A 19,387-nucleotide genomic window follows, 5' to 3' on the forward strand; every position below is an offset into this window, starting at 1 on the left:
GTGACCCTCAACCAAGTGGTACAAGGAGCCCCCATAAACCAACAGGTAAGAAGAGTGCATTTACTTACCCCCTTGATGAGCAACCTGGTGGTCCCAAATGGCATTGCAAAAAAAAAAAAAGAATATTCAGCTATCTCCTCCCAGCCTGATAGCCGTTGTCCTGGCTCCAGGTAGAGAAGTACAAGAAGGGGGTTAGGAAGAGACAAACGCAGCTCCCACACAGACAAACACTTCCCAAGTACCCCGAAATGTATAGGCTCCGCATTGAGCCACATTGAGCCGTTAATGTGCTTGCACTCTGTTTACTTGGCTTGGGACTGTGCCTTATCAGCGTCTCAAAGAGCCTCACCGGCTCCTACTCCTGCTACCCTACTCGAACAAATCCTCCACGGTCGCTCATCTTTACAGCTCGTCAGCCGGCATTCCGCGTCTATCATCAGCTGCTGCCGGAATCCTGCATCCGCATCCAGAGGTCAGAAGGGGGGATGACTGTGAGATAGATCAGTTGCTAAATCCAGGCGGCACCGAAAAGAGATGTAAATAATGCATAATATACATAACAAATAACAGAACAGATTAAGTACAAAGGAGTGAGGTATAAGATTCTTCATCAAGTAGTGGCTAAAGCAGTGTGCAAAGATCAGGATTCAATGGTGAAGAACTGACATAAGATCCTACAGAGGAAGAGAGACATTGATTTATTGTATGTTCATGGGGGTTTAGTAGTAGCAAAGAAGGCATCAAGTCTATTCCATAATTATCTATGTTGTGATTTCCATGGGGAGCGTTGAAAGCAATGTTGCCAGCTCCCCTAATTTGAGTGATCCAGTTCAGCCAGGAGTTAAAATAAGTGGATCCAGTGTTTCTCCAATTGGAGAGAATGGATTAACAAGCTGCTATGAATAAAATGCCTAATAGAAATTCATCTGATTGGGATTGTGTACGGATGTCAAGGAAACCCATAATGATCAACAGGAACTCACGTTTAATCTGAAAACCAAATAATGAGGAGAGGAACTTGAACATTTTTCTCCAGAAATGAGTGGCCACATTACAAGTAAAGAGCAAAACTGTTAAATCTTCAGTTTCTTTAGTACACTTTCAACAAGTTGGTTCTTCCATCAAACTAACTTTATGAAGGTGAGAAGGGGTCCAGAAAATTTTATGAGGGAGCCAAAACTTGGTTTGAGAGAGTGCAGGTATGATTTTATGGGAGGCCACTGATTTTCAAATCAGTTTCCAATGTTCCACGATTTGTAATGGAGAAATTGGTCTGACCACCATAGGTGTGCCAGTATTTTTTCAGAGATCACGTGATGAGCTGAGCTATTATCTGCATATTAGCTAAGTGGTCTATCCAAGTGAGATTTTTGTTGTTGATTGCACCAAACTAGTTATAGTATGCAATTTCTTCTAAGAGATTGCTACAGAGTGTCAGACTTGGAGAAATTCTGCCATTCCCAAAAGACATAATTTTAGTCATAGCAGAGTTTACCTGCACATTGTTCAGTTTGTCAAACTCAAAAGCCTCATCAATTAGAGTTGAAGAACTCTTGGGGTTAACAAAAAGAGGGGAATATCATCAGCATAAATGAGATAACTAATGGGCTTAATACCTAGTTTAGAGTCTAGGCCATACGGATGATCCAAAAACAAATACAGATCAGCCATATAAAATGAGACTGGTGGGGCATCAAAACACACCACTATTTTAGACCATTCACGATCTGCAATCTCAGAGATAGGTCTAACCCTGTAAGCTTTGTGTGCAACCATATGTTATCAATCAATCAATCAATCACAGAATTTGTAAAGTGCACCACACAGTCGCGAGGGTCTCAGGGCACTGAGGAGGAAGGGGGGGGGGGGTTGGGCAGTGCCCATCAAAAAAAGAACAAAGTTTGATTAATGCATCTAATTTGTTAATTTACCCCTCAATTGGCTCCAGTTAACTTCATCAAAGGGATGTGACTAGTCAATGTAATATACACATAATGGCAAATGTCTTTTTAGTGTCTCATTCAGCAACAGTTTGAATGCAGTTGTTGTTGCTTATAGAACAGCCTGATCTAAAGCCCTTTTGAGTAATGGGAATTAATTTATTGTCAAACACACAATCATGCAAATTAGATAATTAAATGTTTGCAAAAAGCTTTCCTTCCAAGTCTAGGAGGGTGATGAGATGATAGTTCTTCAGATCCTTCTTCCATCCTTTTTTATAGATTGGATGGATTAATGCGTATTTCCAAGATATCAGAATTTGACCGGATTGCAAGATAAATGAAAACAATCTAATCAAAATTTCTGCCCTAGAATTAAGATCTGCTTTTAATATATTGGTGGAAATTCAGTTAGACCCTCCAGCCTTTGATGAATTCTACTTCTTTATTAACTCTGTTATTTCCTTAATGGTAACGTTCAGATCGAATGTATGCTATACAGGCAATGGGTATGTAACCGTGGATGTATTATCACACATGCCCTTAATGAAAAGCTCCAATTTAGCAAACAGAATTATGGATAATTATTTTTAGGGCGATAAGACACAAGCCCATGGACAATGATAGACCAGAAACAATTTGTGTTGTTCATATTTATTGCGATATTTTGTCCATGAAATCCTGTTCTCCAAGTGCCTTTAACTTCACATCAAGCACATATGTTAAATATAGAGAGGTAGCTGTGACAATACCTAAAAGATGTTGCACAGTACTCAATGAATCATGGCAGTCTACAGAAAGAGTGCTAGCTACCATAGTATATGCCCCTCCTACCTGTAAAGGAAATTATGGTGTTACTCTGTTGTGAAGTTGCTTAGACCCTAGATGCACACAGTTCCCTTTTACGTGTTTATGTATAAAGTTGGCACAGTGACCTTTGTAACACATTTGACTTGCACATCAGCATACAAGCAATTGCTTACATGTACATTTCTTCGTAGGAACATTATCGTCTCTTAGAACACTCCGTACTTGTTCCCCGGTGCTCTGCGCAAACTGTGTTATGAATTGTTGTCTGTTAGGTGACAGCCCTGGGTGGGTAGAGTAAACAAGATTCGGCCAGTCGGGAGCACAGACACTGAATGCATGTTTTTAGTTTAATATATATTCTGCATGAGCCCTTGGGTAGGCAGAGGAGCATTTCAACAGAATTTGTCATGGTCACTGTGTGTCTGAACACTAGCCCAGCTGGATTGCATCCCTATCCAGAGAAGGAGGGCGTCCTGCACTACACCAGACCTGGCTGTCAGATGATACACGCAAACACACACACCGCAAATGCACACACGCCAATGCACACACACATCAATGAGGAGTTAGACCACTCTAGGGATCTGGCAGATTAGAACACCTATGCTTATTAGGATAGACAAAGCCAGGTAGGAGTATAATTGTATATATTCATATATTCTAATGCAATTGTACAATTTATCCTGTTCACCATTCTTGTCATGCTGGCGACATTGGTTTGCTTCATTCTGTTAATCATTGCAGCACATATATTTTACACAAGACTCCAGTTTCCTCAATAAATATTTGAAATGCCACTTGTGTATTTCATGTGTACCTCTTTGGGCATGCCTGAGTTACAAACAAAAGGGCAAGACTTGTTTCCACGATTTATGTGGGGGAATTAGGGTTATCATGTTCGGAGGTTGCAGACACTATCCGGTGTCCTGTCAATTTAGGGGCCCAAATAATGCACCATGAGCTAGCCAGGAATTAGGTCAACATATTCAGATGGTATAAGTGTACTCAGTCCCATATAGTTTTGAAGATTATGTTGCCCAAGTGCTCAGTCTTACTGAGAAAGTAGGAACTGTATGATAACTCCAAAGCATAACAAACCACTAAATCATAAAACACTATACTGGAGACTACAACAATTTGTTTAAATTACAATGTTTGAAGACAAATAACCTGAAGAGTCAGTCCATAAATCAAAGGTCATGTGATATATCTTGGTTGTCATTATTGTGTTTTCACTCTTCCAACCAAGAAAAGTGAGACAACCTCACACATGAAGTCTGTTCATTACATACATGAGTTACATGCATTGTGTGCTGTTGTTGGTACAAGCAGAACTTAAAAGTGAATCTGACAGAGACCACCATAGCAGACTTATTATGCTCTTACACATGCCAAGTGCTAAAGCACTATTAGAACAATACCTAAAATGGCAGTCAAAATGTAAAAACAAAAAATAAAAAATACCATGCTGTGTTTAGGCCATATCTGTAATAGATCACCACTGTCTTGGTGCAAAAAATTAACTGAGAGCATGAATCATGCACTTAAAAGAAAACAGAGTGTGTAGCCCAAACAGAATGGAATATCCTCTAACACATTCTAAATAAAACAGTGAGGAGTAGAAAATAAGGGAATTGAAACCCAAGATTATTATGGTTCAAAATGTCAAGTCCTTTACATAATGTTAGAACATGATTTGTCCAAAAGAATTAAGCTGAGTTGTGTGGTAGTACTAAAAAGGAAAAAGAGTTTCTTTAGTTGCTAATCCTTGCTAAAGAATTTACTGTGTGACTACAAACTGTATTTCGTATTCCTCTAACCATAATAGCTGAGGTAAAATGATATAGGTGAAGTGGTGTTGCTATTAAGTCACAGGTAACTTATGGGCTGACTTTTCAGTTTTTTGTCCTCAAACGGTGTTATTTAAATACGTTGTTGGAGTGCTCCAGCATATTGTTTCTTGACTTAAAACACCTCATTGTATCTGATTGTGCACTGATTATTAGGCATTAAAGAATCTTTTATATATGAAACATCTGTGGTCCATGTTCTGTAAACTAATTGTTTGTGGATCATGTTTGCTTTCCTGTCTTGGAATAATTTCATAACTCTTGCTGGTTGAAAAAGTTAGTAAAATTCCATCATGTATAATAGATTATACTCTTTACATGATGTGATGTCAACATGGGCTGAGCAGGTTGATCAGCAAGGAATCCTCCATTTAATGTCCGGAAGCCCAAATCAAGTAAACATTTACACATATACTGACGTTTAAGCCCTTTAAGCGCCCACCAATGGATAATATTAGGTAATGAAACATCAAAATTTGGGTCCAGTAGATACTCAGGTGACATCCTGTTCTAGTAATTGCATAGTAAATTATTAGGAAAACTACCTTTAATCAACACATTGGCAGTTCAAAAAAGATCTAAGCTATCTTTGATTTCTTGGAAAACATTAGGGGCCTGATTATGAGTCTGGCGGCCCAAGAACTGCCAGACTCACAGTGGCGTGAAGGTGGCAGTCCAGATACCGCTGCATTGGCGGCCTGATGGCCCCATTACAAGTTCGCTGGTCGGTGCTCCATTGCACTGCTGGCCGGGGATCTGCAATCATGGGCAGTGGCATGGTAGTGTGATGCCACAATATGCTTGGTGGGGCAGATTCACCCTCACCAAGCATATTACAAGTTTCCTCACTACCAGCTGTCTCAATGCGGTGAACCCGCCATGAAACTGCTGGTGGTGAGAAAACGTATGGGGCCCCCCTGTCTGTATGCACCCCCAGTTCATGCATGGCTTCACAGTGTTGGAATGCGCTGTGGTTGACCCACGGCTTAATCTTTCCAAGGCTTTCCTATGAGCCTTTGGAAGACAGCACCATGGGCCAGCCACCTCAGGACCACCCACCCAGATTGGCGGGTGGTCGGCAATGGAGTTTGGTGGAGTGGGAGTGGGCGGTGGTGTGCCGCCCACTCCCACACTGCCAAACTCATAATCAGGCCCTAAGTATTTTTGGTTTCATTTTTGCAAAAGCTGGTAGAAAATATACATTCAATATCATTAACTTATTACGGCCTTTACAGCCCAGTAGTACCGGTAACACAAAGTCTGAATTTGCTTTTAAATCTGTAGTTTTTAGTGTTAAACAATTTTGTAATCAAGGTCATCAATACACCATTGGGCAGCCCATTTTATTATGGGTTGCATTGATTTCATACATGTAATAATGGAGCACGGTTACTAGATTGGTGATCTATATTTGCATCAGGTAAACAAAGTGATGTTTCAATAAAAAGGAGATAAAATTAGACCCACTAGAAGCTTGATGGCATTCTAACCCGGCACTATTCCAGGAGCAAATCAATAAGTCAGTGAGGAGTGAATCTTGTATAATTTCTTGTCGGCTTGGTATGCAATGGGATTCTTGGAGCTTGGATTACTCCACATACTGATAAATCTGTTGAAATAATGACCTGTCCCAGTGTCTTTAAATTTGTGCATATTCAAGTTCCAATTCTGTATAAAGTTACCTGGACTGGTAAAACCTTTCATCTTTTGAGTTGAGTCCAGGATTTGGTTCTCCATCTCGTCTTTGTAATATACGGAGGTTTTTTCTCTTGTTTGGAAGAAATTTAAATATTCCGTAGCAAGCTAATTCCTCTTTTTATAATAGGACTGTTTGCATTATTAACTCCGATGTCCAAGATGTCCTAACATTTTCCCAACGGTTCCCAAAGGAACCTCATACTGATTAAGTTTGATGTGTCAGTGTTTTGCAGCTCTGAAAAGTTAGTAGTTTTAGTATGTTCTGTCAATATAGAATGTCATGAAAGCCCTGCGACACAAGTTTAGGCTGTATTGACCATAAACCTATTTAGGAAGGAAACTTGATGAGATAATAGTATCGTCGGACATTCTGTATTAACTGTTCGATGTTGATCTCAAGGCGATTGGTGAACGGCCTCAGTTTGGTTAAGTAGTCAGAAAACTTGCTCTGGAGTCATATGATAAACTTTGTTTGGCACGATGACACAGCTGCATAGAAGATGATATCATGCTGGATTCTTTTGGCTTTGAAAGTTCTTTCATCAAGATAGAAAACCCATTGGAAATAGATTTTGACAGATTTAATGAATCGCGTTCTGTACATTCTGTAAAAAGCATTGATTCTAGTGATTTGAATAAATTCAATTTTCTCCCGTATCACAACTAGAATTATTGCTGATGTATCTAGACTGGTAGCCTCAGTGTTCCCTGCATTGACTGGTTTTGTGCATTCATAGATTACCCTTGAAGGTAATGGATCTTTAGTGCCTCCAGCAATACTGTGTTTCCTCAAGACTAACGATTAATCTGTTGAAATGTCTATGCAAGTATTAGACCATGGCCCAGGTTCCTCTACTAAAGCACCGCCAACTATCCTCAATTGAGATGCTGGGGACTTGCCCCCCCCCCTTGTTGTGGCTATCTTTGCGGAACATTGGAATGAAGTTGAAATAGTTCCTAGATGGTGTAGTTATTTTTTTTATTTAGCCTTCTTAATTTTTTTAAACGATATTTACTGACTTTAGGTTGAAATTTCACTTCTGCTGCAGTTGTATGTGCCACCACTATACAATCAGTTGTTATGTAGCCAAAAAGCAGTGCTTAATTTGAGCTGGTGGTTTCCGGTGCTCAGCAGCAGCATTAAATCATCATGATTGGCACTTTTCATGAACACTAGTTAAGGACACTTACATTTGCCCAGAATCAACCGATGTTCAATCAACGCCGAGACTCGAACTTGGTTCCCAAGGTCCGAACTGAGCAGCTCTGGCCATTGCCACATCCTCTTCCCACTTCCATGGTTAGTAGATGGTTCTGTTTTAGGTGGTGCTAACATGAGAAATGGGCTGGTGCATGCTGCCTCCTGACTAGAGCCCCAGCACTTATTTATTTTTACAAATTATCCACTGCCAAACAGTAAATTTGCACTATCACAATTGTCAAGATGAACTGGCATTTGATATGCGTATGGATCTGTTTGTTGGAGAGGGTTCCTCAGTGGGAGAATTTCAAGTAAATCTCAGTTGGTTGATACTAGAAATTGAGGCACCAGCAGTGGCGCTAGTCAGAATGCCAATTATAGTTGCAGAGGTAATAATCAAATCCTGACGAAGGGGAACTTTCGTAGAAGATCGCTTAGTTGGCAAAAGCTGCAGAAGATCAATTATGTCAGTGGGCCTTGCAAGGTTGCTTAAATATGAGGTTGACGTTTGTAAGATTGTGTCAGCCTTTTGAAGTACCAAAAAAACTGAGCTAATTGTATTTAGCTCTTCCTTCATCTCTTTCAATAGGACTGTTTGCTCTGTCGATGCATTGGATTTCTATCCCATAGTTTCTGACATTTTGATGAGTGTTACCGTGATTGCTCCCAAAATCTGCAGGACTGGGTATACCGGTGGTGTAGAGGAGTCATCTGGAACTGAGCTATTGCAATGATGGTAAGGCCATTGACTAGAATGCAGCTCTGAGAGTAGGGGGGCATTTAGAAAAGTCAGCTCATCCAATAAAGCTATATTATTCAGAAAGCTTGTGAGTTATGTAATATTGAAGACGTATTTATTGGGCATGCCAAGTCTGAGCAATCCTTCATAATACTCTTTCCCTCATCCATATATAGAGTCTCTTACTGAACTTCTGATATGAGGTGGATAACATCAATATGGGAGCTTGAGGTTGTCGTTCTGTCCTCTTTTGTAGATCCTACATTGCTAGCACTGGTGATATTGTCAGATTTCGCAAGCTGAAGCTTCTAATAGCTTTCAAAATCTCATTTTGAGAGCATGTTTTTATCTCTGGCACCTAATGTGGAGCAGTTTTCTGACAATTCTCCTGACTTGTATCTTGTGCTGGGAGTAATTATAAGAGCCTATAAGCCAGTTTATGGCAGTGCTCGTGAGCATTAGAGGCACAGAATCAGAACGTGGCTGCAGAGGATGTAGCCTTATGGCTAGAGCCTCTAAGCTGGGGAACCGGGTTCGTGTCTCAGAAACGATGCTCAGCATCCAGTAATTCTGGGCAAATAATTAAATTTCCCACGGGCTGAACAAAAAAATGAATGTGTCCATCTGGTGCTCATGTAAAGCGCTCTGATACCCGATTTCTTGGGTCTAGTTAGCGCTATATAAAACTCAAAAAAAAAAGAAACAAATCACGTTTGATGAAGCCTTGTGGCTTCAGGCATGCCTCCCACCTGCTACGCCCTGCCCCCACACCTAGAACCGTGTGCCCGCCTGCACCCTTGCACCCCCACTGAAACTCCCTCAGAGCCCAATCCCAAGCTGCCTACAAATTCAACGTCACGTGCAATACTTACTCCCCCTCATTACCTGAGCCCAGTGCATCAGGCATACGTTTAGCCACACGGCGGGATACTCTAAGCAGTGAAAACTGCCTAATTCCTTACATCTGCACTGCCTTGCCACTGATGCCCTGGACCAGCTGTTAACTGGCATTGGAAAGTTGTTGTCGGGGAGCCAGAGTGGGAAGCAAGAAAAACCCAAGAGATCCTCCCGACCCTCTTAGCTACCCACCCCCACTCCGTATTTTAAACCCAGACCAAAGACAGAAGTCTTTGTTTTAGTAGAGTACTCTGAATAAACCAGGGCTTGCTCCAGTTCTCCCAGAAAATGTATCATCAGTTTTTTTTACATATTACCATAATCTAAATTCCAATACCAATTTGAGTAAAGCAGACTAATACCTGGTTTACTAGTACCTCTATCTCAGCTACTCTGCTTACATTTCTTATCACACAAGGGCATATCTATAAACAAAATGTCAAAATAACTTCTTACAATATTGACACACTCAAAAGAAAAAAGAATGTGTTATAATATCTCACCCTACTTCTAAACTCTCTAGAACAATAAATGAAATGTCACTGTATCATGAACGATGAGCTACAGAACATACAACCTGGTAAAGTTCACAAAATTGAATGGACAAAAAGGTCAGTCTTTGATACGTTTGACTATTATATAAAATGACTCCAGATTCAGCAATGTTCATTCCATAGGGTACATGAAGTCCACAAGAAAATACTTTCAAAAAGACTTAAAAATCCAGAAAACAGTCATGGCTGAATTTAAAACATCCTACCAGACTCACAAAACCAGTAGCAGTGCCAGGGAAACTGGCATCCAATACAACATGAAAAATAAAGCATGGCTCCAAATTCTCCAGAGTTTCCACCATTCCAGCAGTAAGTTGGGTATCAATTTAATTATTTTCATTTTATCCTTTTATACTGAAAATTCAAGATGGCTGCCACCATGAAATCTCACAAGTTGAGATTTCCAAATCTTGTGATATTTTATTTTACTTTGTGTCGTTCTTGTCCACAGTGATCACCATCTTGGATGAGGCATCCCTGCAACCTGGCTCCTGCACAGGAAGTGGGGCAAATATTTTCACTGTGAGATTCCATTTATTTATTACAGCATGTGAGACCACCTGTGATTCCCTCTTTAAACGAGTCTGAGATCTTGACAGTAGGGATTTGCATGCCTGTATAATCACTTTTTCTCACACACTTAACATACAAGCCTGTATAAGTGCAAGTGCAACTAATGCTTGCTGCAACAAGGTTTGGATTTCTCTGACATACACACTCAATTTCAAAACACTTTCTGTATAGACCATATTGTACTCATACACTTTGTCTTCATCCATAACCATGCATATACTTCTTAAACATTTCTCTCGCATTCATCTTTCCTTCAAATTTACTGAGAGGTGCAATGAGTAAACATGACATGGCCATAACTCTATTTCTCACGTATAAATCTAAACAATGCTCTCATAAACCACATGACAGACACTACCCTTATAAACCACAAGACAGACACTCACTTATCCATTTGTAGCACTCCCACAGAGCAGTAGGCTACCTCTCTACAATTGCACTATGGCACCTTTACCTCCATATACATTAGATTACAGTGCAATATAATACAAATAACACTGGTTTAACAAGCATTGGACATGCCAATCTTTTTGTTTTTGTATAATGAAAAATGTCTCCAAAATTAACTGCAGCAAGGTGAATTGTTTGAATTAATCTCAGCCATGGTAATTACTTTAGGACACAGACTAATCCATAATTGTGTTGCCTAACATGAGACCTCAGAGAAGAGCCATCCATATGCAAACCCGTCTTGGTCCTCCTCCAACAGGAACAGTCTAGTTCAAACTGGCAGGCGTGGTCCTCTCTGAATGAAAACTCAATCAAACCCAACCTATTTTGGCTGTGTCAATAGGGAGACAGCTTGAGTTATATGTCACAGTGAGCACCTTGGCACACAACCTCACTGGCAGAAAGGTGTCCTTTGGAGTTTAATTATTATGTTTGGGGTGTGTCTGAATATTATAAGCATAACTTTTTCAATGTTGATTGTATACATCAGAATATGTGCCCACAGTAAATATTGTACATGGGTCATTATGTTTAACTTTGCAAAAGATTAACATTATTTATTTAAAGAATGTTGGGTGCAAAATAGAGAATTGTTATTTCTGCCAATGGACAACTCCTCGCATACTTCTCCATCTGACATTGTTTTCGGAGTTGACAGAAGATAATACATCTGGTTTTGTGGCAAACAAAACCCCTCTGAAATGTGTACATTGTCATCTGTGCTTAAGTAATGATCAGTGCAATGCATTATGGCAAGATAACATTCCTCTGTGTGGATGGAAACAGTGTCCCAGATGGTGTGGATGGACCTTTTGAATCTAAATCTAAAGAATGCTTTTACATTGACTGGAAGTGGGTCTTTGCACTGACTTTGACTGGAAGTGGGTCTTGGCCGAAATATGGCCACTTAAACTGGGACTTACCTCCAGCTCATTAATACATTGGACCTGGACCTACTTTGGCCTTACTGCTGTTGATGCTTTCAGAATGTAGGGAATACTACTTATTTCCTCATATAAGAGGACATGCCGGATGGTCCCCGCTGACGATCTGTTGGCACTTCTGATGGTTATATTGCCTGATGAATGTATGACGTTACAACACATACATTTACAATGCATGCCTTTACAATGCAGTTTTTACATCGCAAAATCCTTTACAATGCATTATTTTACATCGCATGCCAGAACATCGCATTTTAAGAAACTACCTTTACAACGCATTCCATTACATCACATTATACCTTTAGAACTCATACCATTACAATGCATACCATTACATCACATTTAAGGTAAGTGTTAGATAGTATAGGGGTAATAATTACTATTCTAACTCCAGTGAGTGCAACAGTAGGGTGTTTGATAGTGTAGGGGTAAACAATTACTATTCTAACTCCAGTGAGTGCAACAGTAGGGTAAGTGTTGTGTAGTGTAAAGGTACTATGCGTTGTAATGCCTGCGTTGTAGTGACATGCTTTGTAATGACATGCGTTATAGTGACATGCGATGTAATGGCTGCATTGTAATGACATGCGATGTAAAGGGTGTTGCGATGTAATGACTGCTATGTAAAGGTTGTTTCCCTTTGGTAGAGGATGGCTGTCCATGAAATCTACAGCTAAAAAATGCACATATTATAAGTGAGCACTGTACCTGTTGTGCACACGCCCTCACTGAGCTACCTAATCTTTTCTGACCAGGATTTTTTCATCAAGTCAGAGTGAATGCTACTCTAAGCCAATCCATTTGTGCCTTTGTGCTTCCCAGGTTTTGCCCTATTATCATCCAGAATGACTGTAGTAAAGCCTCCAGGAACCCCAAGATAGTGGAATATATCCATTTTGACCAGCACAACTAACTGTAAAACGAGGAGGAAAGCTTACTAACCTTGCACAAGTAAATTCAGTTTCTAAACTCTTGGAAGTGGCCATTTCTCTAGCATGTTGCAGGTACACTGTATAATTTGCACTCATTTCTACTTTGTTTACGTAATATTTTATATATTTGTGAACTCTAGGTGCAGATCAACCATATATTCTACCAGCTAGTAACAAAATGACTCAACTTTGGCTGAAGGAATATGATCCTCAGATTTACAGTGTATTGATCATGGTTATCTAGTGATCACATTCATTAAGTACTTGAGAATATTACTAAACCTTATCATTGCAGGTTGGTGCTATAGATAAAAATTGTTTAGTGATTGTGGTAGTATTTAGTGTGGAAAGCTAGGGGCCATGGTTTTGATATTATATTGTGTTACAGTTATTGCTAATTGTGTTGTGTAAGTTCCCGCATTTAAATTTCCATTTGTATCGTAAAGAAAATAAAGTGCTGAATTACATCAGCTCTGAATAGAAATGTTTTTAGTGAACTGAGAACTGTGTAACTAAACTTGTTATCTCAAACTTCATAAAGCTAGCACCTTAATATTTGACACTTCTACATGGAGACTCAGGATGTATCAGTGAGGCACACCTTCCATCACAGACTGAGTACCCACTGCCTTGCATAAAGAATCAACACAATTAAGAACAGACAATGAAAGGGAGAGAGTATGTTTGCCAGAAACATTGATTCACCAGCACTAAAGTAAGGAGGATTACCGAAGCAGTCCTCTTCTTGTCTCAGGTGTGGATAAATGGATGCTAGGCAGTTTGTCCACATCTCTGAAATTGTGATTGGCTGGAGGATTAAATGAAGGCAATACAAAGCAGGAGAAGAACAGGGAAACAGAGATTAAGCAAGGCCCCCTCTTAATCTCAATTAGATGCAATGGAAAGCACTCAGCTCATATTATAAAGAGTGGACCATTTAACCAAGGAGGGCAGTGCACTCTCTTGGAAAGTGAAATACAAGGTTTAGGAGCTGAGCATCTCAGGGTCTTAGGGACAAGACTAACTGAAGGTGGAGCAGCGCAGCATCTAGGGCAGCAATGGAGAGTTGAAGTTGGACCTGTTCAGGTATTGGGTATGTAGCACAGGGTATAGAGGAGATCAGCAATGATCTGAGTTAGCTATCTTTTTTGCTAGGTTCACACTATATTAATTAAAGTTACTTAATGGCACGAGTTATAAGTTTAACTATAAGTATAACTATAACTGATGAATTTCTATGGTTTTGTATGAGTAAACCGTGAATCTAACTATGACGTCCCTGTAACCTTTGGGTTTTCCAGTGAATGAACATTTTTTTTTAACGTTAAGTAAAATATATTTGAATGCACATGCCTAGATTTACAAAGTTTTATTTCTCTAATAACTCCAAAACATCTGAACGGATTTACCAAAAATCCCAAAAAGGGCTCTTTCTGGACCAAGAGCTAGCTTTCTGTCAAATTTTGTGTAAATTGGTTAATTGGTGGGACCTGTGGGCATGTCTAAAAAATCCCCATAAATATTCCATGGGGATAAATCATTATAGGACCCCATTTTTTCTCAGCCCCCACTTGATAAATCACTCAGAAACTTTCAATGCAGAACTAGGCATAGTGAGACAATTTATTTGAACACTTTCATGAAGATTTGTCAAAAAGTTCAAAAGTTATTATCAAAACAAAAAAAGCTTTGTCCATGTGAAAAGTTGGTCTAAACTACAACTACCTACTGACTATTAGCAGTAGGTGGTATATATATATATATATATATATATATATATATATATATATATATATATATATATATATATATATATATATACATATATATATAAACTACTATTGATAGCCAGTAGGTAGTTATAGTTAGGACCCAGGTTTCCATAGGAAAATCATCTTTTGTTTTACCAACAACTTTGGCTCCGCTTGAAGAATCTTCACAAAGTTTTCCAAAAATGTCTCCATTTTGGTTTATTTATTTAATTTATCCATTTGTTTTATAGCGCAAACATGACCCCGAAGGGTATCAGAGCGCTTCACATTTCGGAACGGAAAGAACATAGTACAGGGAAATGGCAAAGGGGATAACAGAGAATAGCTTAGTCAGCTAATACCATAAAGTACCAAGCTGAAAGCAAACAGTACTTTATAGGGTATAACAGACAACCCTGAGCTTTACCGTTGATAGACCCAAAAGGATGCAGTCAGCGGGTCACTGAGAAAGCAGACGAGCCATGACCAATTAAGGCAAGAACTTGTTAATTGGGATTATTTTTACTTCATGTTTGAAGGCAGCCGTGGATGGGATTCTGCAGACGTCCGGTGGGAGAAAGTTCCAGATCTTTGGTGCCGAACCAGAGAAGGCTCTGGACCTCGTTCTCTTTTTGAGAAATGTCTGAGGTTTCAATAGGAGAGAATTTGCACTTCTTGATGGTCTACCCCCTCCCGATAATTCTAGCTTTTGAGCCAGGTACAGCTGCCGTGTTGAAAGTTTTGGAGTGATCCATATAGCGGGGGCCAAGAAAAAGTGGGTTCCCAAAACCTGTTTTACCTATGCTGTATCTACGGGGATTTTTCATTTTTCGTTTTCTGAAAATGACTAGAGCCCGAACTGCAGAACAGAATGACCTCGAAATTGGCAGAAAATCCTGCTTTTTGTAATTTGGTGTAAATCCATTCAGAAATTTCAAGAAAAATTTAATTTTAAAAAGTGTAGCTATCTGGGGACGCGAATCCTTTCAGTGGTACTCATGGATCCTACTGAAATGTGATTGACTGCCAACACTCCAAACAGGAAGTGTTGGCAGCCGTCTTGAGCCTCTGCTTGAAGCTAAGTCCCACAAAAAATGTAACAAATAATAAAAAGTTGTCTTAGTAGGGATACCTGACCCCCCAGATGTGGTGGGGGTCCCAAAGAGACCCCACCGGGGCTTAAATGCTTTCTTTCAATTCAATTTGGCTGCAAATTCACGGGTAGACCTGCAGATCTTCAGTAAAATTGAAAAAAGTCACACGGGCTTCTGTGCACCTTTTGTAGGCAGCCCCCGGGTTGGCCAAATCCGGAGGGCATATTAAAAACAAAGAAGGGGTGATGGGGCCCCTCCTAGAGTTTAATGAAACCCCTGGGACCACACCACCTCCCTGGGTTTTTGTTTTAAACTATGCAGCGGGTGCCTGTACTGCACTCCCGCACCCTAGAGACCACCTCCTCCTCAGGGCTTCATACTTATTAAAAGGGGGCCTATCGGACCCCCCAGCCCCAGGGACTGCCACCTACCTGGGTTTTTTTTAAGAAAAATGGGGGAGGCCTGCACAGACCCCCCACTGCCTCTGAGGCAGCCACCTGCCCAGGGCTTCATTTGCAAATAATACGGGTGCAGCAGAGACCCCACCCCACAGCCATGGGGACGGTCACCTTCCAAGAGCTTAAAACTAATTGAATAAGCAGGGCAACATCTAGCAAAGGAGAGGAATATTGAGTCAAAGGTGGCCCTGGGGACCACCACACCCCAGGGTGCTGCTCCTGCTATGTCCTGGGGTGGCAATCCCCGAGACATAGCTGTTTGCTATGGCTTGGTGGGAGCTTTACTGCTCCCGGTAAGCCATAGCAGATGATGCTCAGCTCTTATCAAACGAGAGAATTTTGCCTTTGCTTGCTCAAAGCGGCACTCAATTGTTCTTACACACAGGGAGCTGTATGTTAGCAGCTCCCTGTGTGTAAAGGCAATTATGGCTTCAGAAAGTGGGGAGCCAGCAGGGAATGCGGGGCCTGCATTCTCCCCCTGGCCCTCATCAGTGGCAGTGGGTGCCCTGGGTAGGACCAGGGCATGCATAATTGAGACCAGGTCCCAGGGAATAGTGTCCCCAGGGCTAAAATAATCCCGGGAGTGGTTACCCTCCTTTTAAGTTATAAAATTAAATAAAAGAAAAAAGGCTGGGCCCCGTAGAAGGGGGTTCCCTCTGCCAAAATTGACCTGGGAAGGGGACCACACAGCCCTCCTCAAGGAAAAAAAACCCAAGTGTGATGGCACATCACCGGAGGCCCCGCCCCCTTTCTACACTACTTTGTAAATGCGCCTCCTGACTCAATGCTGGTTAGGGGATGAAATCCCCTTGCATGCTGAGGGTCCTTGGGGCCTAGAAACCCTTCTGTTAACTCCAGGAAGTCCCAAACAGGACCCTTCTGAGAACCACCCCCTCCAACTGTCCAATTCACAAGAAGGGTCAAGGGCAAAAACCTCAGCGCCGTACAGACCCGAGGGGGGTATTTTCCCTTCAGAGGCCTTCATTTAAGAAGTAAGGGCCAACCCCCCATATTGCCAATTAAATTTAATCAAACAACTACCTTGCAGCAAAGATCTATGCTTCTTACTATCCATATGTGTGTCCCATTTTAAGTTCCTTCTAAAGGTCAAGCCTAGATATTTATAAGAATTCACTATTGCCACCTCCTGAATTATAAAGGTACCATCTAAAATATTTTACCTTACCCAAAGATCCGCACCTTGGTCTTAATTTTCAACTGATACTGTTTAGTGTATACTTCAAGGGAGTGTAATATCCTCTGCAGACTAATTGAGGTATAATCCAGCAGAACCAGTTTGACTGCATAAAGCAGGCAAGAAATAGGTGGATTCCCAGCTTTTGTAAAGAACTACTTTACTTGGGTTATGGATGTTACTGATAAAGGGCTAAACCTATCAACACATGTCTAGAGGTTACTGCACTAACTGTACCAAGTTTGATGAAAATCTGCAGCAACTTTGAAGCAAGCATACTGCATTTACCAGAATGGAATGGGGTGGGATGGGAAGCAGTGTGATCACTGCCCTTTTGTGTTTAAAAGGGTCAATTGAGCCAAAGAGTAGATGAGGTCACCTGGGATGTGTGTGTGTTCCTGTAGAGTGGTGCTGTAACCTATAAAGAACTGGACAACATCTCAGCAACCCCAGGTGAATTTTTTTCTGCTCTCTTCTACATCTGCTCTCTACTGGTGAATGACTTAACCCGGAAACACAGGACTAGAGATAACAGAACTACCTGCACCAGCTTTGGTGAACAACTATAGCAACTTTGAAGTTAGCGTACTGCATATGCAAGAAAGCAATGGGGTACATGTGCTGGGATGAGAGGCAGTGTGCTCCCTCCTTCCTAGTGTTAAAAGGCTCCCTTAAGACAACAAGCTGACCAGTTCACCCCGGAGGCACTTGGGGAACATTTCCGCAACCCCAGATGACTTTTCTCTGCCCTCTACTACTTCTGCTGTTTACTGCTGAAGGGCTAAATCCAGAAACACGTGTCTAGAGATAGCAGCACTACCAACACAAACTTTGGTGAAATATTACATCAACTTTGAAGCAAGAGTACTGCCTTTAACAGAATGCAATAGGTCAAACGTTGCTGGGATGAGAGACAATGTGCTCCCTCCACCTTCAGTTTAAAAGACTCAGTCGAGCCAGTGAGCCGACAAGCTCACCTGAGATGTACCTGTGTGCCTGTAGGTGGTACTGTGACCTGTAAAAACTTGGAGAGCCTTTCAGCAACCCCAGAAGACTTTTATCTGCACTCTCCAACTTCTGCTCTCTATTGATGAACCCATCAAAACATGTGCAGAGATAACAGCACTACATGCATCAACTTTGGTGAAAATCAAGTGTACTGCATTTACCAGAATTAAATGGTGGGAACTGTCCTGGGATGAGAGGCACTGTGCTCCCTCTCTCCTTGTTTTTAAAAGGATACCTTGAGCCAACAAGCAGACAAGCTCACCTGTGATGCACCTGTGTTCCTGTGGAACCGTAATGTGACCTGTGAAAGCTTCAGCTGCATTTCAGCAACCCCAGGTGACTTTTCTCAAACTAGTGTCTAAAGCTAACAGCACTACCTGCACTAACTTTGGTGAAAAACAACAGCAACTTTGAAGTAAGCACATTGCATTTACCTGAATGCAATGTTGTGAGCTGTGCTGGGATGAGAGGCAGTGTGCTCCCTCCCCCCTTATGTGTAAAAGGCTCCCTTAAGTGAACAAGCTGACAAGCTCACCTGGGAGGCTCCTGTGTGCCTGTGGAGTGGTACTGTGACCTGTGAATAATTGGGCAGCATTTCAGCACACCCAGGTGACATTTCTTTGCTTTCTACTTCTTCTCCTCTCTACTGATGAACAGCTATATCCAGAAACACATATCTAGAGATAACAGCACTGCCTGCACCAACTTTGGTGAAAAACTACAGCAGCTTTGAAGTAAGCATACTGTATTTACCACAATGCAATGGGGTGAACTGTGCTGGGATGAAAGGCAGAGTGCTCCCTCCCCCCTTGTGTATAAAAGGTTCCCTTAAGCCAAAGAGCTGACGAGCTAGCTTGGGCTACACCTGTGTTCCTGTGGAGTGGTACTAGGACCTGTGAAGAATTGAGCAGCATTTCAGCAATCCCAGGTGACTTTTCTCTGCTCTCTACTACTTCTGCTTTCAACTGATAAATGGCTAAACCCAGAAACACGTGTTTAGAGATAACAGCAGTCCCTGTACCAAATTTAGTGGCAGATGACAGCAACTTTGAGGCCAGCATAATGCATTTACTACAATGCAATGGGGTGAACTGTGTTTGAATTACAGGCAAGGTCCTCCCTCCCCTCCTTGGGGCAGATTTACAAGCCCCTTGCACCACTTTCGTGTCACTTTTCCTATGTTAAAAATGATTCAAAAGTGGCACAAGGGCCTTATAAATAAGCCCCCTTGTGTTTAAAAGGCTCTTTTGAACCAACAAGCTGAGAAGCTCACCTGGAATGCACATCTCTGCC

Source organism: Triturus cristatus, chromosome 5_1, assembly GCF_964204655.1.
Source record: "Triturus cristatus chromosome 5_1, aTriCri1.1, whole genome shotgun sequence".
NCBI classification, from domain to species: domain Eukaryota; kingdom Metazoa; phylum Chordata; class Amphibia; order Caudata; family Salamandridae; genus Triturus; species Triturus cristatus.